Source organism: Crocodylus porosus, unplaced genomic scaffold (assembly GCF_001723895.1).
Source record: "Crocodylus porosus isolate Cpor-Errol unplaced genomic scaffold, CroPor_comp1, whole genome shotgun sequence".
NCBI classification, from domain to species: domain Eukaryota; kingdom Metazoa; phylum Chordata; order Crocodylia; family Crocodylidae; genus Crocodylus; species Crocodylus porosus.
This window is the reverse complement of record NW_017728931.1, coordinates 22,620,335-22,625,946: the sequence shown is the minus strand read 5'-3', so window position 1 is coordinate 22,625,946 and position 5,612 is coordinate 22,620,335.

Here is a 5,612-nt window from a genome sequence, read left to right as displayed (position 1 = left end):
AGGATGCTTATCTTGCTGGGATCCTATGACCCCAGCTGACTTCCTGCCCTTTGGGCAGGGGGCTGGACTTGATGATCTCCCGAGGTCCCTTCCAGCCCTAATGTCTATGAAATCTATGAAAGTGTCCCAGCCAGATGGCATGTGGCTGGATGAGGGAGTTGGTAAGGCTACTAGAAGCGAGGTTTGGAAGCCTGTATTGCAGGGTTGAGTTATGGACCAGGGGCTCTTGCAGTAACTGCAGAAACTGCAGATGCCTGGCTTGGGGCAGGAGGCAGAAAGCAGCTCGCCAGGACTGTGCCATGCTTCAATAGAAAGGTGGGAGGACATCCCCGCAAATGTATGTTTTTACTAGATTTGCCCATTACTTTGGGGTGTGCTCATTTATTAGGGATACGTTTCTAGGGTCTTGGTAATTCTGTCGATGTGCTGCTTGTGTTACTTGTGTTTCTGTATGGAGCTGTATATCTCAGTTCTGCAAGTCCTCACCCCCGATGGAGCTATCTTGCAGGACTCAGTTTCAATGGGGCTGGGTTCCTCCAGTCACACAAACACACACAGATTAATGTGACACGCCTGAACTGGCTGGGTTGCCAAGAATCAGTTGATCAGAGCAACAATGAACTGCAGTCAGACACAAGCACACAGTTAAACAGAATACCTCTGAATCTGGGTGGATGTCCAGATGACACCTCGTGGGCCAGCATTCAGTTCATTAGGGCACGTCTGAGTGAAACTGGGTCAATCAGCCTGTACAAGCTTCAAACTCAGCATGTCCCAATCTTTAGCCTCTTGATAAGCAGACCCCACAGTATTTTGGGCTTCACAGGGATCTTTAGCTTAGGTAAAAGAAGCGTTGCTGCAGAGCAAGTGGGGAAGGAGAAGTAGAGAAGGAAAATATACCCAGTTACCACGAGTTTGACTATAAAAGTTATTTATTGCTAAGTATATGAAATATATAACGGCATTAGTAGTAACAAACATGCAAAGGAAAAACAAAAACAGACAATTACAATATTACCCTGGTTTCACTAAGTATTTGGGGAAACTTAGTTCAAGCTTAACTAATACAGTCCAGGTTCAGAATTTTATGCCTAAAGAGAAAAGAGAGAGTGCTGGGATCTCACCAGTCCAAGGCACTCAGGCTGCAAAGCTGACAGGTTAAAGTTCTTAGCATGATCCTTGAAGGGAGATGATCTGTTTCTTCCAGTTTCTCAAGAATAAAGCAGGTGGTGTGAGAGAGACTTCTCCTCTTGAAGCACACACAATTTTGCTGCTTCTTTTACAGGTTTGTATACCCTCAGTTCAGCTTCTTTCAAGCATTCTCAATAGTGTAAGTAATTGTCTTTTTTATTGACAAGGGGTTATCTGGTTTGGAACATCTCAGGAAACTGATTGATAATCAGGAAACACATAAGGTTAGGGAGTAACCAAACACTTGGGAGCCAGCTTGAAATTCCTGTGGATAGCAGATATACTGATGGGATATCTCCTGGTTTCTTCAGGAAACAATAGATAGCTTGCAGCATCAGGGTTTTGGATTTTTACTTGTTAATAAGCCTCAGCTTAGCATGAATTTTCCAGATCTTACTATAGCCTTTTAACAGACTTAAGGCAATTATTGGAGTGCTCATAACCTTCGGGAGGGGAGGACTTCCACCAGTCGTCCTGGGAAAAGTATGACAAAACTTATGGTCAGGGCTGCAACAGGCTGGACACTGTGATGAAACCTTTACCATTGTTCAAATGTTGCCCATTCCTCCTCTAAGTTGATCTCTTCGCCTCAGCATTCCCTAACCTGGCAACCGAGTTTTAGTCAATCAAGTTTAAATAGGTTTCCCATAGTGGGACCAGGGAATATATGGCCCAAGATGCCTAGTAAACTTTACTTCTGTTTAGAGGTTTGTGTGGAAAGCGGGGCGGGGGGAAGTCCTTTGTAAATCTAGATTAGAACTGGTCTGATAAATGCCGAGCTGGGTGTGTGTAAATGTGAGTTGATTAGCATTTGGAGCACAGATTCCCCATCATGCAGTGCTCCCCTGCTTCTCTGATCCCAGAATTCACTGTGGTCTCTGCTTTCGGCTTTCTGTTCTCCATCTCCCATGTAAATGAATGGTCGTCTGGTTCCATCTTAGATGCAAATGAGACCTAGGGCAGTTGTTTCACTCTTGTCACCCTTACCTGGAGGGTTTTAGGTGTGTCTCCCAATGCATCTTAATCAGTTTTTGTTTAGGTAGAGGAGGGGAGGGGGGAGATTCTTTGCGAGTCAGACAGTCTGCGTCCTGTGTCGGGGTTCCCCAAAACATGGAGCTGAGAGGTAACAATGTGTCCTCTGAAAAGTCCCAGTCCACTGCCCGAAGCAGTGCCCTAAGGGCAGCAAAGAGCCACCACAGCTGGAGGCATAAAAAAGTTCTCTTCCATTGCTTCTGGGCAGAAGGGGTAGGCCACCGAGGCCACCGGGTCCAGGTGGTGCACGAAGGTGCTAGTGGCCAGGATGCTGTGCACCAATCTCCACTGGAAGTTGCCGGTCTTCTTGGTGGTGGGTGCCTTGTACAGTGTGAGCCATGCTGGTGTCCAGGGCAATGCCAGGCGCCACCGCCACATGGTGTTGGGGCAGCTGGCCAGCACCTGGACATGTTGGGTGCACACCACCCATGCATAGAGTCCCCTCCGGGGCAGTGGGCTGAAAGGGCAGCCCGTGTTGCTTCTGGGGGGCACGGGGAGCCTCAGCGGTGTATTGGGCTGGTCAGCCAGCTCACTGGCCATGGCTGGAATGACTGGCAGCGGTGGGAAGGCATCACCTGCGGTGTCCACAGTGGGAGGGGCCTGGTGGGCCTGGAGGTAGACTTCCAAAAGAAGTCCACTAAGAACCGCTGCAGCCTCTCAAGCAGCCACAGGGTCACTGCTGCCAGATTGTTGGTGATGAGGACCCAGCCATGGTAGGAAAGGGTAGACAAGCACCAGTGCTGTAGGTGGGTCTCCACTCCCTCACCAGGTCCTTCCAGTTGCGGGCCACAAATGCCAGTGGCCCCAGGAACACTCCCAGGGCTTTGAGGCCTTCCCAGTGCCAGACAAGGCCCCCTTGCAGGTCTGGTGGGGGTGTATATGCCGACCCATGTCCCAAGCAGGGGGTGTCGCACTTTCCTTAGTTGATGCAGGCCAATGAGGTGAGCTTGTAGGTGTGCTGGCAGTCCACCAGGGCCTGCATGTCCTCCTGGCTGCCTAGGAAGACTGTTACGTTGTCTGTGTACGCCCTCAGCTGGATCGGGGGGCTGGTGGTCAGGCCCAGTGCTAGTGGCAGGGCTAAGCCAGTCAGGTGACGTTGCAGAACATGCAGCAGCGATTCGATCGCCAAGGCGTACAGCATGCCTGACAGGGGGCAGCCTTGGTGGATGCTCCGATGCACCGGGAATGGGGTATACAGCATGCCATTCACATTCAGCAGGCTGGAGGCATTGTGGTATGGGACCCAGAGCACCGCGATGAAAGAAGCCCGAAGTCGAAAGCCTCGAGGGTGCCGAGTAAGTACTGGTGGTCGATGTGATCGAAGGCCTTCTCCTGGCCCAGAGAGGCCAGGCCAATGTCCAGGCCAAATAGCTCTGCAGCCGTGAGAAAATTGTGCAGCAGGAATACATTGTCCTGGATGGTCCTGCCTGGCCCACAGTAGCTCTGCTCGGGCCCGATGACAGAGGCCATTGACAGCACAGAGCCAGTTCGCCAGCACCTTCACTAAGATCTTATAGTCAGTGCACAGAAAGGAGATGGGCTGCCATTTCTTAAGGCAGCCAAGGTCCCCCCTCTTGGACTGCAAGGTGAGCACCACCTGGTGGCAGCTGGTTGGCAGGGTCCTGTTGGCGAGGCTCTTGTGGAAGACACGGAGGAGGCTGGGCCCAAGGAGGGGCTAGAAGGCTGTGTAAAATTCCACGGGCAGTCCAACAAGCTCTGAGGCCCTGCCTGAGGCAAGCCCCCCACAGCAGCCTGTAGCTCTGCCAGGAAGTGTTCATGCTCCAGGGCCTCGATCTGCGAAGCGCAGAGGCACAGCAAGTCCTTATGCAGCTGCTCAGTGGCCTCCAGGCAGATGGGATCAACTGCAAATAAGTCCTGGTAGAAGGTGATGGCGTGTCCCTGCATTTCACCCGGGTCCGTGAGCAGCCATCCCTCCGGGGTCTTGAGATGGTCCAAGATTTTTGTCACAGCCCACCACTGCTCCAGGCCGAAGAAGCAGCCGGTCAGGGTGTCAGCTCCTGGCAGCTGGCACACAGCCTTGCACTGTGAGCCACACCCTCTGCCAGCTTCTGTAGGCGTTTCTTGCAGGACTGGAGGCTCTCAAGGAGCACTGCATTGTTGCGTTGGTGGATCTCACTTGCTGCCAGATGGGAATACTGCTGGCAGAACGCCTGAACGTAGATCTTCCCCACATCCCACCACAGCTGCCAAGAGGAGTAGTCTGCTCATGCATCCTCCCAGCTCCTCCACAGGTGGGCAAAGCAGTTCCGGAAGTGGGTGTCCTGTAGCAGGCTGATATTGAGGCACCACTAAGGGGCCCACTTGTGTGCTGTGCTGGGCAGGCTCAGTTCACAGCAGACCAAGGCATGGTCCAAGAGGCCTGATGAGATGATGTGGCTGCTGTGCAGTAACAGCAGATGGTGTTGGGTGACACAGAGGTGGTCGAGGCAGGCCATGGCAATCCTAGTGGCACTCAACTTTGCCCAGGTGTATTGGCACGCATTGGCATGGAGGACCCACCAGGCAACGACAAAATCCGCTGCCTCCAGCACGGTCCGCAGCTTGTGGGCCAAAGGCAGGTGCAGTTCTGGCCCCATCCGGTCTGGCAGTGCATTGGCAGTGCGGTTGAAATCCTCACCCATGAGGAGCAGGTCATCGCTTTCACTGGCATCATGCAGTAGGTTGCCCGGGGTCTCTAAGGTGGCTACCCTCTCCCTCCCCTCAGTGGGCACATAGACATTTACAAGGAGCAGGCTCTGGTGTGCGAAGGTGATGTGGGTGGTCAGCAGCCAGCCAGGGACAACCTCCCATGCCACCACTGAGTCATACTGCAGCTGTGGTGACAGGAGGGTTCCCACCCCAGCACTGAGGTTGGTATGTGGTTCAGAAAGAGGCGGCCTCTCCAGGCAGTGTGCCAATTGGCTTGATCACATACATTGCTGTGCGTCTCTTGGAGGAAAGCGATCACCAGGTGATAGAGTAGGGCAAAACCACAGAGACAGGGGAAGGCCTATCCTTGCCCTATTCTATTCTGTGGACCCGCCCCAGCCCCACACCTACCTCACCCAGGTCACCAGCTTCTCAAGCCAGTAGGCATGTTGACATGTGCCCGGATCCTGGCGCATGAGCCTTGCCGCATCACTGGCAGCATGAGCAGACTGTACAGGGTTTGGGTACCACTGCTGGATACTTTTTACCTGTGGCGGAATGCCGGGCTAGCGGTTCCAGCACCGCTTAGGGGAGCTGCGGGCTTTGCGGAGCTGTGCGAGCGCGCGGCTTGTGGGGCGGCATTGGAGGTAGCTTTATAGCTGCCCTCGAGGTTTGCCGAGTTGGCACAAGTAGACAACTTAGAGTAAGTGGAGCTAGTCCAAAGCTAGGTGCGGCTGCCG